We start from the raw sequence: 20,261 nt of genomic DNA, 5'->3' as shown, positions 1-20,261 counted from the left end.
AACAATGTCCAAGCAGATAGCTTAAATTTTACTGTTTAATATATACATCAAAACCTGCTAGCACCTATGGAAATATACCAGGATCAGAGGGTTTAGAGAGTAGATAAGATGAAAATCACCAAAAAACAAGCAACATTAGAATCACTGGCCAAAATGCAGGCATTAGTAAACAGGAATTGGTAGCCTGTCAGCTGACTGGGTCTTATTTCCTTTCATATCCCTTGCTTGAAACATTTTTTTGCTATAGACTAGACACAGGGGGTTCGAACAAATGTCTGCAAGTTTCTTTTGGAATGGTGCCAATAGCCAAGAGCACTGCCTGGAGGATTAGTCACACTTGCACAGTCCCACTGGTACAGACAGTACAAATACTGTAAGTACATAACAAATCAGCGTCAGGCTAGTCTTTAGAATGGCTACCTGGACAGCCCCATTAAAACACCGCATCTGATAAAGGGAGCAGGAATTGAGAAGCAGCAATTTATCAGGATCCATTGTAAAACTGCAGGAAGTGGCACCAATGCTTCAGTGCTTCAAACATATCATATTCCCACTGAGGTTTGGGCAGTTCCTTGATGAGACTGCTCAAGTCTATCAGTACAGAAAGACCTTCAATTTCCCCCTCCCCCAAGGCAACAACTTTTACGATCTCTGTCCCATCAACCCTGACCAGATTGGTTAATCATCAACTCTGATCACTTCTCCCTATACAGGAATTACACTGATTGTTTTGCCTTCAGCAATAACGAAAAACCTCCTGCCTTCAGTAACAGGTTACAAAAGGACAAGTGAAATGGAGCATGATGTCCCTTTTACCCTTTTCCTATATTCAGCTTGAAGCTGATGAACACTTTCAACTTGTATACAGAGCAGTACAACTGTGACAGGATAACTATATGCAACCAAATACGATAGCCTAAGTCTTGTTCACAAAATGTAAAACTGAGATTTCAGATTTTTCTCACCCTTCTTCCCCCATAGTAACATGTCAACAATTTACAGTCATCCTGACATTCACATCAATTTATTACCAAACAGAATGCCCAATTATTGAACAGCGCAATGATGCTCTTAGGCAGCATAGGATTGCATGTTAAAAAGTAGTTGTTGTTTGACATGTGATTAGGACTTAAACTTTGACCTTTAGGGAACTACAAGACTTCAAATGTACTCTCCAGGCAAACAGTCCCACTTTCGTTTGAAGTGCTGGCAGAAGGCTGTATGTGCAGGCTAGGCACATGAAGTAGTTCAAGCTAAAAACATGCACTCCACAGATGCTGTCTCATCTAGTTCTAAACAAGAAAGAATACCTTTACCATTATTTGTACCATAAAGTCACTGTAGTCTTACCAGACCAGGGCTCCTCTCATTAGCGACACAAAACTGACAGTTTAACCTGAGGATCATCGTGCCTCAGACGAGGGGAGGTTTTGAGAAGGACAGTCCTTCATGGCAACCTCCCCTGATGCATGAATTGAACCTAAACTGTGGGCATCACTATGCACCACAAAATGGTCATTCAGCCAATTGAACTAATTGACCCCTGCAAAAGGATTCAATTAAGCTGAAAAGTTGAGGAGCTGCTAAACAGTTCCAAAACATCAAGAAACTTGATGACATCCAGTTCCAGTGAAAAATAATAATCTTGATAGATAGTTCATCTATCAGCCTAAATGCCCACTCTTCCACCATTGGCACATCATAACTACAGAGCGCGCTAGCTACAAAACATGGTGTAACCAACTCAAGGCTCCTTCAGCAGCAATTCCAAACACAACCTCCACCATTGAAGTGCAAGGTCCCAGGGAGATGGGATCACATTCATTCCCAAGTCAAATCATCCAATCCAATTTATTTCATTGTACCTTCAACAGCTCTGGGTCAAAATGTTCAAGCTTCCTACTCAGTAGAATTACGGGAGCACTTTCAAAGTACTAAATACAGCAGTTCAAGAGTGCCCATTAATTCCTTGTGAAAGGCAAGTAGTGTGGGCAAATGTATATGCTGACTTTGGCAGTGACACTACATTCCAAAAATGCTAAAATATAATGGATTTCTTCAAATTAAGAGAATTGAATTATACAGGAAACTCCAGGATTTTAAGCCAGCATGTGAACCTTGGCTCATTGGTAGAACACCCATCTGAGTGGGAAGACTGGATTCAATAACCATTTCAAGATAGTGCATTTCTGGAAGTCGCACACTCCATGCCGAACTGGAGATTAGACTAGATTGATAGATTCATCGGTGGGGCAACCAAAAATTACAGGAAAAGGGCAGGAAAGTGGATGTGAGGAAGGGTGAAGCAATCATGTCTTTACCCAAGACAAGAAGTCATGAAGTGAACTAAGATGGACTTTGTCTTAGTATTTTCTTATCTATGCTTCTGTTATTAATATAGGCACTGTGGTACGGCGACTTAAACACTTTTCACCTTTTTTGTAAAAATTGTAAGGGACAATAAATTACTATTCTGTTTTATTCCATGATCCTATTGATTTCAGAACAGACTCAAGAGGGAAATCATGTCTCAAACTTGAGTTCTTTGAAGAACAAAGAGGATTGATGAGGGCAGAGTGGTAGGTGTGATCGATATGGACTTCAGTGAGGAATTCAACAAGGTTGTCCATGGGAGACTGGTTAGCAAGGATAGAGCTCATGGAATATAGGAAGAACTAGCCATTTGGATACAGAACTGGCTCAAAAGGTAGAAGACAGAGGGTGGTGGTGGTGGAGAGTTGTTTTTCAGACTGGAGGCCTGTGACCAGTGGAGTGCCACAAGGATCGGTGCTGGGTCCACTACTTTTCATCATTTATATAAATTATGCGCATGCAAGCATAAGAGGTATAGTTAGTAAGTTTGCAGGTGACACCAAAATTGAAAGTGTAGTGGACAGCGAAGTCGGTTACCTCAGACTACAACAGGATCTTGATCAGATGGGCCAATGGGCTGCGAAATGGCAGATGGAGTTTAATTCAGATAAATGTGAGGTGCTGCATTTTCAGAAAGCAAATCTTAGCAGGACCTATATACTTAATGGTAAGGTCCTATGGAGTGTTGTTGAACAGAGAGACCTTGGAATGCAGGTTCATAGCTCCTTGAAAGTGGAGTTGCAGGTAGATAGGATAGTGAAGAAGGCGTTTGATATGCTTTCCTTTATTGGACAGAGCACTGAGTATCGGAGTTGGGAGGTCATGTTGTGGCTTTGCAGGACATTGGTTAGGCCACTATTGGAATATTGCGTGCAATTCTAGTCTCCCTCCTATTGGAAAGATGTTGAGAGACTGGAAAGGGTTCAGAAAAAGATGTAGAAGGACATTGCCAGGGTTGGAGGATTTGAGCTTAAGGGAAGAGGTTGAATAGACTAGGGCTGTTTTCCCTGGAGCATCGGAGGCTGAGGGGTGACTTTATAGAAGTCTATAAAATCATGGATAGGATAACTGACAAAGTCTTTTCCCTGGGGTGGGGGAGTCCAGAACAAGAGGGCATAGGTTTTGGGTGAGGGGAAAGATGAGAGACCTAAGGGGAAACTTTTTCACACAGAGGGTGGTGAGTTTATGAAATAAGCTGCCAGAGGAAGTGGAGGAGTCTAGTACAATTGCAATATTTAAAATGCATCGGGATGGGTATGTGAGTAGGAAGGGTGTGGAGGGATAAGGGCCAGGTACTAGCAGGTGGGACTAGATTGGGTTGGGATATCTGGTCGGCACAGACAAGTTGGACCAAAGGGTTTGTTTCCATGCTGTACATCTCTTTGACTCTAAGAGGCTGAACAGCCTAATCCTGTTCCTTACAGTCTTATAGTCTAAAATGGTTAACCCATTCTCTGGTTATTGTGATGCAACTGTGTTCATGCCAATATTTAACACAAATTTTAGAAAACAAATCAACATTTTAGTGATTTCATCCACTCTTTGTGGGACCGACTTGTGTGCAAATCAGTTTGTCAAGCTTCCCTAAATAAAACAGAGTAACTAAACTTCAGACATGTGACACTAACTGTGAAAGGTGCAAAAAAACACTAAATAAATTCAAGTTCTTTTGCTGCATTTCTACAGGTTGCAATAGTGGCAGAGTTCAAACAATTAGTTTAATTCATTTGGCACCCAGAAAGTGTCTTTAGATAAAAGTCCAAATGGATAAAGCCAACTTATTTGGTTAAGTGCCATGCAATTAATCCTTTATCAAAAAAATTTGATCCTTTGCAAAAGACTGTCAAAATTCAGAGATATTCATTTTTTCAGGAGAAACTAGGTGGTGTTTTTCCAAGTGCAAAGTAGAGTCTCTAACATTCCAGTGATTCATAGATCCCAGAATTAAAAATTCAGTTCAGTTTAGATTTTGATCACAAAAGATGTTCATCCTAAACATTCCAAATGGTCACAACTACAACTATAAGCTAAGTACTGTTCAACTCCACCTTCCTTACATTTGTGTAAACAAATACCACATTTTCCTAAAACTTAATACCAACTTGTGAACACATACTTTTGCTAAAAAAGCATATTGGCCAACAGCAAATTTGTATATGTATTGTATCATTCAAGTTGACAAGGTAGCTCTGTGCTTTTGCACTGTTGCCTCAGTGCCAGGGACTGGGTTAGAATCTAGCCTGGGGCAACTGCATGAAATTTGCACATACTCCACACGTTTGCAGAGTATTCCCCTGGATACTCTGGTTTCCTTCCACAGTCTAAAGATGTGCAGGAACGTCGAATCTCCTGTTCCCTGGATGCTGCCTGACCTGCTGTGCTGTTCCAGCAATAAAGTTTCAACTTTCCTTCCACAGTCTAAAGATGTGCAGGTTAAGCGGATTGGACACGCTAAGTTGCCCATAGTGCCCAGGGATGTGCAAACTAATTGGATTTGTCATGGCAAATGCCGGGTTAGGATGGGGGGGGGGGGGGGGGAGGGTAGGCGTGGGCAGCATGCTCTTTGAAGGGTCAATGTAGACTCGATGGGCTGAAAGGCCTGCTTCCATGCTGTAGTGATTCTATGTCTCTATAATAGGTCATTAACATGCACAAAAATTCCCAACACCCAATAAATTATTTGTGAAGCGCAGTAACTTATGGAAATCAACATTGTTGCCAAATATGTTACAGCAAGAAGCTACAATGTTCACCAAAAATCATGGCCCAGAACAATGTCAAATGTCCACTACTAAACTCAACAATCATCGATCAACTTGCAACTAAAGACTGAACCTGGAATCTCTTGCTATAACAACTTTATTACAACATAAAGGCGCAGACTAATTGTCTGTGCACGGGCACATACATTTAGACGTTATTACAACTGGCAAAATTTAAATGACATTCTTTTATATTTACTAGACACTTTGTATTCCTAACCAGAGAACCTGGAGGACAATGATATTGCATCCTAAGGTCCACCAACTCAATACCAACAACCAACTGAATCTGAACTTTCCTCATTGTTGTGACTCAATGCCAGAGAACAGCGTAACTTTTGGTCAGTTCCCCATTCCGCAGTAAGGTGTACATCTTCTTAAAGCAAAATAGTCAGATACTGGGAGTTTGAACTAAAAGACAGAACTGGGAGCAGTTAGAAATGCAATCGCTTTTAAAGAGATGAAATGGTGAAGGAGGGGTGGGGTTGTGAAAAAAGGAAAGTCTTTCATGACAAAATAGTTGTTGGGAATAGCCATAGTAATGGGGTAAGTAAAGATGGATGCAAGAAGGTATAAAGGACAGAATAATGAACAATTGCTATATGAAAGCAGAAGCTAAACACACGTGGAGAAGAGAAAATCATGCAAAGCAAATGAGACAAAAATGGGAGGACATACAGAACACACTGAAATTGCTGAACTCAAAGTTGAGCTCAGAAGCTTATATAGCACCTAATCAAAAGACAAGCTGCTGTTCTTTGAGCTTTAACTGAACACTAATGTGGACTGAAAACAAATTGGGGAATTAAAAGGCCAAACCATCAGCAGCTTGGGTAATGCTTGCAGACCAAGTGGAGGTGTCCTGTAGGACTGTCACCCAATCTGCTTTAGGCTACCTCATGGTGAGACTGCATAGTGAGTAGCAATACAGCATTGTGTCCTAAATTGCAAGAGATGCATGTAAGTCGTTGTTTTGCCTAGGAGGAGTGTTAGGGACCTTGGATGGTTAGGAGAGAAGAGACAAAAAAAATGTAAATCTGTACTTGCATGAAAAATGTTTTAAGGAAGGGGATGTGGTGCTGTGGGTCATCCCATAGTGAGTGGATTAAGTTGTCAGAAAGGAAACTGTCCCTTTGGAATGATTAGAAAAATGGAAGAAAAGGTAGCCCAAATTACTGCTTTGAGAAAATGATTGCTCTGAGTCAATGACATTCAATCTCAAACGTTATGTCAAGATTGTATTAGTATGCATGTGGACATGAGAATTTAATAAACTTGAGTTTTCAGACAGTTTTTTTTAAAAAACTGTTTCTGTTGAGGTCAGGACACATGGTTCATCACACTACTTGGAATATAATCAGTGTCCATGCAAATCTATTAGTGGAATGGAGAAGGCATTCCTTTAGATCTATTTGGGATAACACAATCGTGAAGAATTTGATTTGTTTACAATTAGGATGTCCATTCTTCAATTGAACGTAGTGAGAACTCAAAAGCAGGATCAGACACACATGGCCTAGAGGCTGTGTGATGTCGACAAACTGACAAAAATTTATTTTGATCTTTGCTGGTCTGTATGTGAGAAAAACAAGAGGGTGGGGGGCAGCGAGAGGGGGGTGAAGGAGACTACAAAACAGAGTATGGGGCAGCAGGAGAGGGCAAGAGGGAGTAAGTCAGAGAGTAGGAACAAAGTGGCTGAATAAATGGCTGACAGTGATAGAACGAGCGATTGTGTTTGCATCACACTGGTGATGTAGAAACGATGCAGAATGATATTTGAATATTGAATTTGGTGATGCTATGATCTTAGAGGCACAGGAAGGGGCGAGAACAGATGTGATGGGTCAGATGATCATTAATTCCTTGGCACACAAGTTGGAATGTGTTGAGTGTTCCAGATCACTGGTCAACGTGGTCAGGCTGTGTGCAAGTAACAGCTTCTTTCAGAACAAACTATACCACAAGGTGTCATGGAATTAGCAAAGATCAGGGCGTTGGCACTAGACATTGTGCTCTGTAACAGCATTCTCATTATCGCAGTCAGTGCTGAGTGTATAGAACACTGCCCTGGTGCACCAGTATTTAAATGCAACCCTTGAAAGATTTTCATTCAAAGCAGAAATGGCATCCTTGTATCAACATCAGCCATACTACCTACCCAGATGAAAGTCAACAGTTCCTCAACTTAATTGAGGAAACAATATCCAGAATTCCCACAGATTGGAGGTCCTAAATACAACGTACTTTAATGCACCCTCTACAACACCACACACCATATGTAAAGGAAAGGTTATCAAACTGCTAAACTGGTTCACATCTACCACCATGGCAAAGAAACCAGTCACTGAAGCCAAGCCGTCTGATCTCATTAATTACAGAGAGATCTGATTAAGATGATTCTGATGCACAAAGAGCCACTCAAAAGTAAAGTTGAGCAAATTTTCAGGCAGTGCACCAGTGCCTATTGTTTATATCTGTTCCAGAATATGCATCTGTCCTTTTACATGGAATGCCAGGACCTTACACAAAGAAGAACAATTTTATTGAAAGCAAAGGCATGAGAATTAATCTTCAACTGCAATAAAGAGTTGGAAAGATGCTGGAGCACTACCTCATTGTACCCAAGACAGGACACACTCCAGAGGCCGTGCTAGACTGGGGGCCCCCCACATTCTTGGGTTGCAGACTCCCTCCCGGTGGAATTGAGGGGAACATTGGGGTCACTCGATCAGAGACCATCATAGCAATTGTGACACAGCCTAATGGAATTCTTCAAATTCAACATGGACTATCGCAACTCCCCAGAGTGCAGGAGTCTGACTGGTTATCAAGATATACAGGAGCCGGCCTTTATTTGACCGCCTCAAGTTCAATCCAGTGATAATCATGACGGAGCCCTAGGGAACGGAAGGGCTAAACACTGGTGTCAGGGAGGAGGGGGGAGGTGGGCAGCATATTACCTCCAACACACATCACAGCCTACAGGGTCATTTAATTTATTCTTCTACGTGCAATAGTTTGTGATCTGAAATACAGTCCGAAATCAAATATATTCACTCCATGGCCCAATTATTTAAAAAAAAACATTGTGCCCCTGGAACAGAAACTATATTACCCATGCTACCTTCTAAGCTGAAGAGTGGCTAGGTGCCCACTGAGGCTGCTCAATCTGATCTCCCTGGTCACAACTATACAGTGAAGATCAGCTATGACAGGGAAATACTGGAACTCTTGGGGAACCTCAAGGAAGTCAAAGAGTGTTGTGCACTGATACCAACATGCTTTGGCACATTCTTATTTTTGCTGTCATTATGTCATCTGCAGAGAGTATCTACTTACCAAAACTGATAGGGAAACGAAGCAGAACAACTTTCCAAGAGCCAATGAGTACCTACGCTCCCAGACGTTGGTCTACTTTGACGTTCCACATAAGCATTTTATATCAAAAAACAGTGGCAAATGGGTAAGTCCAATGCACGTACCAGATGATATAGCCACACACACAATTTCCTGTTAGTCGAGGCAATTTCACTGTCTGTCATTAGTTGGGTAAATTGCTGGTGAATCAAAATGGACATAAAGAGAATATTTCGGAAGTGGAAAATAAATGTTTTGTCTTAAACACACAAGGAACCCAAAGTTTTTAAACTAGTGAAAGGAACAGTGATTAGGTCTTCCAGAGAAATTCCAAGAAATTAAGTACCATCATTTCACAGAAAGTATACAAAGCTGGAAACACATTCTCCAGAACATTGAGACAACCACTGTCAAATTTCAACAAGTCTCGATTGGGTTCATGCCATTAAGAAGAAAGTCAGAAAAGAACCAATTTGTTGAGCACTAGCTCTGGGAAGGGAGAGGGATTATAAAGGCTTTGAATGCACATTAAAAGACAGCAGTTTATTTTTCAACCAAGCTTGAGAAAATAGAAGCACGATGTGAAATCTCAACCTTTGGAGGAATGAGTCGAAGCATAAAGAATCCAACCATCATCAGATTTATAGCCAGCAAGTCACAGTAAAAATAAATTTATGGCATTACATAGGCCAAGCTCTGCTGTTCTGTTCCAACTTCTGTCACGCCAATTACTGGAAGAACAAGACAAACGATATCTTCTGGGCGGCACGGTGGCACAGTGGTTAGCACTGCTGCCTCATAGCGCCAGAGACCCGGGTTCAATACCCGCCTCAGGCGACTGACTGTGTGGAGTTTGCACGTTCTCCCTGTGTCTGTGTGGGTTTCCTCCGGGTGCTCCGGTTTCCTCCCACACTCCAAAGATGTGCAGGTTAGGTGAATTGGCCATGCTAAATTGCCCGTAGTGTTAGGTAAAGGGGCACATGTAGGGGTACATGTAGGGGTATGGGTGGGTTGCGCTTCGGCGGGGCGGTGTGGACTTGTTGGGCCGAAGGGCCTGTTTCCACACTGTAAGTAATCTAATCTAATCTAATCTAAAATGGCAATAAAGAGCTAAAACTGGATGTTATCGCCAATAAGTGCTGAATGGGCTCTGCTCAGATACCTTGTGGAACTGATGAAAAATTATAAATTGTGCAGACCAGGATGGTTTCTAATTCAAGGAAGGAAAGCTCTTTCAGCATATTTCTGGAGCTACAATTCCAAAAAAAAATTGTAAATGGCCAAGCTCAAATGTACAGTCAGTTCTAATTCAGCCAAAACCGGCAAGGAAGCAGTCTGTATAGGAATACACCCATAAAGGACTCACATGGGTTGTCCATGGTTTACCCTCCCAAACCCATTTTTGGAACTGAACTGATATATTGCAGGAGGTTTCATCAGATGCATTAAAAATGATCACCTGGTTAAACAAGATGCAGGACAAGGAGGCTATTCTACCAGGCACAACAATTTCTCTGCAGTAGGATGAGAATTATTTTCCAGTAAAAGTATCACAAAGTGAGAAGTGGGAGCAATGGCTAATTTTCCACCAGCCCCTCCATAAGCCAAAGAAATATTGCAGCTTTCTCAACACCTCTAATACATTGAAGACAAGGACCCACCTGGCTCAGTATTACATTTGATATCAACTGCCATAACTACTATGGCGCTTAGTATTGCCATCCAGGCAAGTATTGCACTCAACTTCAAACAACATGCAAAGTGAAAATACTGGTTTACTTGTGAAGCTAACACATCCCCTCTACTTGATTCATTAAATCTGAGAGACAGAGCACACAAATGTTCAAAACACACTTTGTCAAAAGGAAGTTTCTAATTATCATCTTGCCAAATATGCACCACATTTAAAATGAGCTGGTAGATTCACAGCTAAAAAGAAAAATTATGAATTTGATTTGCACTCAAGTGAGAATTTTAGGAATTGGAAAAGATACTTTTAATAAATTTGTTCTTAATTGCCAACTCCCCCTTACTTCAGTCAATTGCCTTTCGAATCCATAAGTGCTTCTCCTCCAAGACACTTCCACTTGATAACTAACTTTACAACATTAATCCTACGCATGCAGGACAACGTACCCAATTTCCCCACGATGCCAAGCTGCGCCATTTCAATTTGTGCCCAACTACAGCAATTCTTTTTCCTTTCAACTCTTTTCACAATTCTGAAAACATAAGTTAGGCAATCTAAAGCTGCACGTTACAAATAGAAACAAAATCTTTATTCGGATCATGGTTTCACACTCAATAGCAAAGCCCACTGAGTTCACTAATGTCCTTTTTAGGGAAGGAAATGTGCTGTCCTTACTTGGTCTGGCCAACATGCAACTCCGGACCCCCAATCTCGTTGACTCTTAACAGCCCTCAGAAATAGTCTAGACATCCAAACGGTTCAAGGGCAACTTCAGGGAGGGTAACAACACAGAAGAATACAGCGCAGTACAGGCCCTTCGGCCCTCGATGTTGCGCCGATCCAAGCCCACCCAACCTACACTAGCCCACTATCCTCCATATGCCTATCCAATGCCCGCTTAAATGCCCATAATGAGGGAGAGTCCACCACTGCTACTGGCAGGGCATTCCATGAACTCACGACTCGCTGAGTAAAGAACCTACCCCTAACATCTGTCCTATACCTACCCCCCCCTTAATTTATAGCTATGCCCCCTTACCAGCCTTACCAGCAAGGAATGTATCACATATAGGAATAAAGAAATTCAACTTGAATTTAGATCGGCAATTTTATCAAAATTATACTCATTTGGTTGAAGTAACTAAGAGTTGCTTGTACCATTTGGATCATTGACTCCATTGAACTATGTCTTGATTCCTGAAATGGGCTTTTTTTCAAAAATACAATAGAAATAGACATAAAAAACTAAGGAATTGAATGCCAAATAATCAACAGCAATAAGAATCAAAGACTACTTTGACATGTAGTTTTAAGATTTAAACTGATTTTATTTCAATTAAATTTCAATCCAAAAGAGTAGCTGCCTTCGAGAAATGCTTTAGACTCTCACAGGAAATATAACATAAATTTTCAGGTGACACCAAGTTAGTTGGGTGGGCATGGTAGTTATAAAAGAGTAGAATTATGACAAAATATCGGATGGCACTAATAAACCTGTAGAGATTAGGCTTATGATTAACTAATTTACTCACTAAGTATGAACCCAGACAGTTTTTGTTGGAGGAATAAATTGGCCACATACTCCTGGGAAAATAAATGTCCTAGCGGGTTGAAGAGCATGGGGATCAGACAGTTCAGGCACATGCCACTAAAAGCAGTGATGCAGGTTACCAAGTCTTTAAAACAAACATCGGTGGTTATTAGTTTCTTCTAAAAGGGCTTCTAAAAGCAAATAGTGTGCGCTAATCTTGATTGAACCTTGGTTAGAACACATTTGGTGCCAAGAAGTAGACAACTCCATATTATAGAAGGCTGTTAAGAGGACAGAGATTGCTGGAGAGGCTCACCAGGTCTGGCCGCATCAGTGAAGAGGTATCAGGATTGGCATTTCTGGTCCGGTGACTCTTCTTCAGAATCCTCATGGTGAGGGGTCACTGGACCAGAGGCGTTGACTCAACTTTCTCTCCATAGGGGCTGCCAGATCTGCTAAATTTCTCCAACCATTTCTATTTGTGTTTCAAATTTCCAGCTTTCATAGTTCTTTAGTTTTTTTTATACATAGAAGACTGTCTTCCTGCGTCTGTAGGAGGCTTTCAAAAATGTGATTAACGAGTGTTCAGAGACATGGTGTTCCTGTTAAGACTGAAAAGTAAGGCTGGTAGGATTACAGAACAATGGATGAATAAGAATATTGAGGTTCTAAATCAAGAATAAAAATGAATCATATTAGATAGAGAACTGGGATCAACTGAATCTCTTTAAGAGTATAAAGAGTGTAGGGACACACTTAAGGAAATCAGAATGGTAAAGAGGGGATGAGATAGCTGTGGCAGATAAGGTCAAAGACAATCCAAAGAGATTCCACAAGTGCATTAAGAGAGCAACTAGAGAGAGAATAGGGCCCCTTAAAAATCAAAAGACAACATTTTTATGTTGAATATCAGGAGATAGGAGAGATATTAAATTAATATTAAAGGAATGAAGAAGGGCTTATGCCCGAAATGCCGATTCTCCTGCTCCTTGGATGCTGCCTGACCTGCTGCGCTTTTCCAGCAACATATTTTCAGCTCTGATCTCCAGCATCTGCAGTCCTCACTTTCTCCTCGAACAATGGACCAGAGTCTGACATCAGTGGTGGGTAAATTGTTGGAAGTGATTCTGAAGGAAAGGACTTACACACATTTGGAGAAGGAAGGAATGATTAGGGAATAGTCAGCATGGTTGTGTGTGAGGGAAATGGAGTCTCAAAAACTTGATTGACCTTTTAAGAGGAAGTAACCCAAAAGAATGATGAGGGCAGAGGGATAGATGTTGTTTACTTGGACCGAAGTAAAGCCTTTGATAAGGTTCCACATGGTAGACTAAGTAAAGTTAGTTTCCATGGGATTCAGGGTGAGCTTACCAATTGGATACAAAGTTCACTTTCTGATAGGACACAGAGTTGTTTTTCAGACTGGAAGCCTGTAACTAGTGGTGTTCCACAGGGATCTGTACTGGGTCCACTTTGTTTAACATGTATATAAATTATTTGGATGACAATATACAAAGTATGGTTAGTAAGTTTGCAGATGACACCAAAATTGATAGTATAGTCGACAGTGAAGGTTATCTAAGATCACAGATCTTGATCAACTGGGTCAATGGGCCAGAGTGGCAAATTAAGTTTAATTTGGATAAATGTGAATTATTTATTTGCATTTGGGAAAACAAATAGGGCAGGACATATATAATTAATGGTAGGGTCCTGGGCAGTCTTGTAGAACAGGGGCCTAGTGGTTCAAATACATAATCTTTTGAAATTTGCATCACAGATAGGCAGGATGGTTAAGGTATTTAGCATGCTTGCATTCATTGCTCATACCTTTTGAGTATAGGATTAGTGGCATCATGTTGAAGTTGGAATGGATGTTGGTGAGGCCTCTTCTGCAGTAGTGTGCAGTTCTGGTCACTGTGTTAGGGAGGATATTATTAAACTGGAGATTTATCAAATTGTTGCCGGGAATAGAAGGTTTGAGCATAAAACTAGACTAGAATACTTTTCACTGGAGGAAAGGAGGTTGAGGGGTGACTTTATCAAAGTTTATAAAATCATGAGGGCATGGATAGGGGTGAAGAGCAAAAGGTGTTTTCCCTAAGGGGGGGGAGGAGTTCAAACCTTGGGGCTTTTTTTTTAAAAACATGAGAGGAGAAAGATTTTAAAAAGACAACTTTTTGGGGGGCAACTTTTTTTTTTTAAAAACACAATGGTTTGTGTATGACATGAACTACCAGAGGAAGTGGTGGATGCAGGTACAGTTGCAACATTAAAAAGACATTTGGACAAGTACATGAATAAGAAAGGTATGGAGGGATATGGGCCAAATGCAGACAGATGGGATTAGTTTAGTTTCAGACCATGGTCCGCATGGATGAGTTGGACCAAAGCTTCTGTTTCTGTGCTGTATGACTCTCTATTAAATAGAGAGTGAAATTCATGCTCTAGTTCCAATGTTACCAAATGTAGGCATTTTAAACAAATGCCTACATAAATGCTCAAGCTTTTTTAAAAAAATTAAAATCCTTAAATAAATGAACTTCTCAGAAGAATGTGCTTCAAAAGATTAGATTACTTTACACTGTGGAAACAGGCCCTTCAGCCCAACAAGTCCACACCGACCCGCCGAAGCGCAAACCACCCATACCCCTACATTTACCCCTTACCTAACACTACGGACAATTTAGCATGGCCAATTCACCTGACCTGCACATCTTTGGACTGTGGGTGGAAACCGGAGCACTCGGAGGAAACCCACGCAGACACGGGGAGAACATGCAAACTCCACACAGTCAGTCGCCTGAGGTGGGAATTGAACCCAGGTCTCTGGTGCTGTGAGGCAGCAGTGCTAACCACTGTGCCACCGTGCTGCCCAAAAGAGAAGCAAATCCTCAAGTTTTGCCATTTGACTTCTTTTGGGGGGGTGGGGGGAGGAGGAGGAGAAGTGGGGGGGGGAAAGAGAGAGAAAGACACAAAGAGAAAGGAAAAGGAGAACAAGTGGACAGGTGAGGGGAAGACAGAGGATATGCCAACCTTGGTGGACGGGACATATGTTTGTTGCAATTGGGCAAATTTTAATGCTATTGGGAGACATATTTTAGTTGTACCACTAATCGCCACATTACTCAACTAGGAAATGCTTAATGAGTATGCAGAGGGGTTTTGCTTTACATCAAACCCATGCCCTATTGAGCTGAAAGGCTCAATGCTGGCTAGGTGCTTAAAGAATTGAAAGATATTTAACTTCCTCTTGCAAGCCTCACCACCTCTAAGAACATCTAAAGGAGAGGAAATAAAATAAACACAAGTAATTCTCATGTTCAGAAAAATCAAATTAAATGTGATGCACATTAGCATTTTGACACTTCATTTAATTTGCCTCAAACTTATGACTGCAGGTGTTTGAACTTCCAGTCAATAGATATTTTATTAGCAAGGTATCTTGAGAACAATCCAAGATAATCTGAGACTTACTGATGCACAACATTTTTGCTCCACATCAACCCACAAAGTGGCCATGGCTGCAGAGAGCATGTTTGTCCTCAAAAGGCTTCAAACACTTGGAAAAATTCAAGCATATGAATGACTAATCAGAGAAAGTTGACCCCCGTGCACATGGAACTGTCAGAATCCCCAAGGAACCACTCCTCCAAAGACCGGTGTTCTCACACATTTGCTGCTAATAAGTTCATCAGAAGAATCTGGGGTAGGTAGGCCTCAAGGCTGCTGGCCATGGGGGGAATACAAAGATGGGGAATGAGTGAGCAGTTTAACATTTTTCAACAATGAAATACTTAAATGGGAACCAGATAAATATTAAGTCACTGAGATAATGACTGATGTCAGTTTCAACTCCAACAGAGTTCTTTGTTGTAAATCAAAATCCAGTTCTGAGGAATATAGTCATACTAGTCTCAAAACGTTAGCTCAGTTTCTCTCTCTCTATTGACACTACCAGACCCAAGTTTCTCCAGCATTCTGGGTTTGTTTCAAAGTGTTTTATCTGACAATAGCAACGCCAATGTTATCCTTAGCAGTGCTGGTGACCTTGTTTAGCTGGACAGCTGGTTTGTGATGCACAGTTATGCCAAAGTGAGAGATACACATTCTTGCACTAGTTGAGGTTACCATGAAGGGTTCACCTGCTCAACTTCTTCCCTCACCTGAATCATGGTGACTCTCTGGTTAAACAAGTTCTCTTTATCAAGAGAACAAACCTATGGTCCTGTAGGATTAGGGCAATTTGACTCTTATATTCGTACAAAATGGAAACAGACCCTTCGGTCCAATCTGTCCATGCCGACCAGATATCCCAACCCAATCTAGTTCCCCCTGCCAGCACCCAGCCCATATCCCTCCAAACCCTTCCTATTCATATGCACTTATTCCTTCATAATATACATAGCACTTGTCAAACTCTGTCTGCTAAGTTGTGAAGTGTCAATATCTTTGGAAACTGGTTTTGTAGTGTGGCATCCAGATATTCTGAAGGAATTCCTGAGACCTAATGGAATGTGAGAGGTGGTGATGGATATATTAAGAGTTAAATGGATTTGAATTATTTGTATAAATATGGGGAGCTAGTCATCAGTGGACAGTGTGTTTTATGGCTTTAGTACTTTCATTACCAGACAGAAGCAAAGTTTGTTTTCTGGAATTGGAATGTGATAATTTGAACATGAAGGAAGGTTTGGACAGACTTAACTTACCTGGATAAAACTTATTAAATAAGTTGAATTATTGCCTTTAAGTGTGGTCAGATTTTTGACAAATAGCAAGACTGATGACAGTGCCATGGAAGAGGCCATAATGGAATTCAGTAGGTTGTATGCAAGACTTCAAATGTCATTTGAAAGTTACCCAATTTGTGCTGATATTTAAGTCACTGGACAATGCCAACGTATTAGGCATGGATGAGCTTGCTTGTTTTGAAGCAAGTAAATTTGGTCATAAACATACTACTAGAATAAATGTCAGAAGCATTTAAAAAATTCTAGAAAATCAATCCTTCCCAGTAGCACTCATAGCATACAGGGGCAATCTGTGATACGACAGATAATGCAGTACATAATGTTAAACTGGCAAGATTGCCAATTATAGAGCACAGGCAAAAGTATGAAAAGAGAACTGTAGCAAACAGAAATACTGATAATTTTGAGATGAAAAGAGAATTTGGCATTTACAAAAATAAAATAACCCCAGGTATGCTCATGGCGGTGGTGAGGCTACTCTGCTAATGTTTCGAATGTGATTCAAATTACCATTACACCACAAATTGCCCCCCAAATGCAACAATAAAGTAGTCATAACCACAAATGAAAGGGAAATTTAGAGAAAGATGATGAAGATACATATCAAAAGAGGGCACTACACTGGTCACACGAGCTTTCAGCCCAGTGATAAAATGTTTTGATGGCAGAGTCTTTCAAACATGCAGCATTAGATAGTGCATGCATGTCTATGATGTGCAGAATAGTCTGGCTCAAATGCTACCCAGACTCCATAATGACAACTGGGATAAATAACTTTACAACTAACACAACTCCCAAGTTATTTGGGGGGGGGCGCGGTGTTGATGACACACAAATCTTTGATTCGACAGCCTTGTTGTTAATGAAACCATCGATGAAGATGGAAGTAGTCATGGATAACAAAACTATTCTATTTGGAAAGTCTGTGCATTTGTGATTTACACAATCAGGATACTGCTGCATTCCCTTAATGGAAGATACCTTCTCCATTTAAGAAATGTTATGACGTTGAGGTGTAGAAGTTTACAAGTGTTAAAATACATAGTCAATTTGTTCACCTGATTAAAATAATCAAAACTCTTAATAAAGAATTCAAGAATAAGGGATAGGCTGTATGATAAGATCACAGAAAAGACACCATGATGGATGAGAGTTTTGTAAGAAAAAGCTCAGGACACTGTCACAGTCTATAGTAAGTCTACCCTTCGCAAGAGGCTCCAAGGTGGTGGCAATCACTGAATTCAAATTATGGGACAAAGATAAAAATGTTCATTTTGCACTTTGTAGATTTGGCAACCAGATTTGGTCAAAAACAATAATATCTAGTAAAGATTAAAACAAAAGGATTGTGGACAGGATCCGACCTAAACCACTGGAAAAACTTCTCACTGAATTTCTTTTTAGAGTGGGGTGAGCGTAAGAGAGTTTGTTAATGACAACTTGAGAGGGGTAAATATGAACATAATAGTTATGCACACTGCAGCAGAAAACCCTTTTAGCAATGGGATACATGGGGAAAGAACATGCTAGTTGGCAAAATAGTTAACATTTTGGCAGATAAGCCAATTTAAATCATCTGCACCAGCAGAGGTTATCCATGCAGAAAAGCCTTCATTAAAGTCCAAGTCTCAAAGAATTTGGCAAGTCTTAAAGCTACCAGAGGAGGTTATTCAAAACCACTTTCAATCTGGGAAAAGAATATTTCTAATGAGGGAAGGGGTGAAAGATTGAAGAGTGTGGCAGAAGGTTATGGTTTAAAACGGAAAAATAATAAAGCATGGTAATTAGACTTTTCCAGTACACTCAAGATTGCTGAGTATACCCAAATATTGCAGAGTTCAGAGGATTAAAACTGTCACAGAGAGTTCGTCTAATGGTAGCAGGTTAGTTCTGGTGGTCAACATGAAGCCATTGGACCCAAGGGACAACTATCAAAAGTGGGTACCAAAGTCAAATATTTACCATAAGAGGCCAGTGGAGAAATGTGGGAAATGGGGAAAGCTCCTGGAAAATAAAAGCTGGATCAATGTAGAGGATAAGGGACAGAAGATTAGACTTATGGATTGGGAATATGAAGTACAAAGGCAAGAAAATGATGCATAAGCTCAAACAATGGGCAATGCAGTGAACTTATTCTGGAAAGATGACATGATCATTGGAAGAAATCCTATTTAAAGAAGGGGTGGTCAAACTGTAACAGTGCAGAAAAGGGCAGAAAGATAGAGGGTATAATTTACTAAGGTCAAGTATAGTATACCCCAGGAATACTACCAGGAGCAGAAGCCCATGTGATTGAAAAGTCTTCAGTGGCCTCAAACAAATTAGAAGGCAAATTAATAAAAGATGCCAAACAACAAGAACTACGAAGTTGGAGAAAATTCAGAGAATAGACAGAGATATCAATAGGTGACAACCAGCCTCATCACAAAAGGTCCGCGTTTATGGAAGGTGACCCTTGTCACTTTCATAAATTTGGATTTATAAAGACAAAGCAAGACGAGTTGGGGCATAAGGCTTTGAAGAAAAACCGAGAAATCAGATACAAGGATAGGCTCACCCATGGCAATTCTGAAACCCTTTTCTGTTTTGTTAATAAGTACTTGAAAGTATAAATCAATTGATATTAAAAGGTGTATTGACATCAGCTGAAATGGCCAGTGCGTCTTCATCTTCCAAAAAGCAAACATGGTCGGGACATTCTAAGCTAAATAAATGTGTCAAGAGCCTAAATTCTGGTTGGAGAGCTTGACACTTCTCAGTAAAATCTGACCTATTAAAATTGGGTTTCTTCAGTTAAAAGTAAACACAAGCATGTTTTACTATCATCACGAGAGCAGCTTTCAGGCATCTTTATGGTGCACATAGGTTTTCTGCAGGCTGGAGCAATAAATTTGAAGTATTGTCATAAATGCACTTAAAGCAGAATTCAAAGCTGCAAGTCAGGCTTTTGGGGCCTTTGAGTACATTCAATTAGAAATCAGGCAGAATGGATCAAGTGTCACTTTGCATCAGTGTTAACCCAATTGCTGAGAGTCAAAGTACAGCTTCAGAAAAAGATGCAGTGGCCTCCAAAACTGAATGGAGGAAGTGCAAAGTCAAACTGGACAGCAAACAAGTCCAGGTGCCAGTACTGGAGTTGAGAGCAACTATGAAAATTCCCAAGGTGGAGGCTAATTTGTGCAAACAATTGAAAAAGAAAATTACAAATGCATTGTCAAGTTTCCATCATTGGGATAGGATACATGAAACTTATTACTTTGAGTGATGCTTATGTCAATCTCTGGTGGGTTCCCAAGTGCAGGAGGGTTTAAAGTTTTTCCTGTGAGAAAGAAAGGTTGCCCTTTAGATTGGGAAGCTGAAAAGATCAGAAATGTTCTGAACTGTACCTTAGTCGGACAGACTCTCTCACTCTTGAAGTGGTAGATATTTTCTTAGCAAATTTATTGGAAGAAATTGATTCAACAGCTATGCCCAACAAGTGCTACATCAAAGATGAGTCACTATAGGTAACATATGCCAAACAAATTGAGTGTGAAAAAGAGACTTGGATTGATAGTGATTTTTAAAACAGCTGGACAGAATGGAGTCTCCCCAAATTGAAATGGGTGGACAGCAGCAGTCAGCTGATAGTTACTTGGAACTCGTTGCTTTCTTTGTAAGATAGCGCAACAGGTCAGGCAGCATCCAGGGAACAGGAGAATCGATGTTTCGGGCATAAGCCCTTCTTCAGGAATGAGGAAAGTGTGTCCAGCAGGCTAAGATAAAAGGTAGGGAGGAGGGACTTGGGGGAGGGG

Source organism: Chiloscyllium plagiosum, chromosome 11 (genome assembly GCF_004010195.1).
Source record: "Chiloscyllium plagiosum isolate BGI_BamShark_2017 chromosome 11, ASM401019v2, whole genome shotgun sequence".
NCBI lineage: Eukaryota > Metazoa > Chordata > Chondrichthyes > Orectolobiformes > Hemiscylliidae > Chiloscyllium > Chiloscyllium plagiosum.
The sequence above is the reverse complement of the archived record's forward strand: the minus strand, read 5'-3'. Positions refer to the sequence as shown.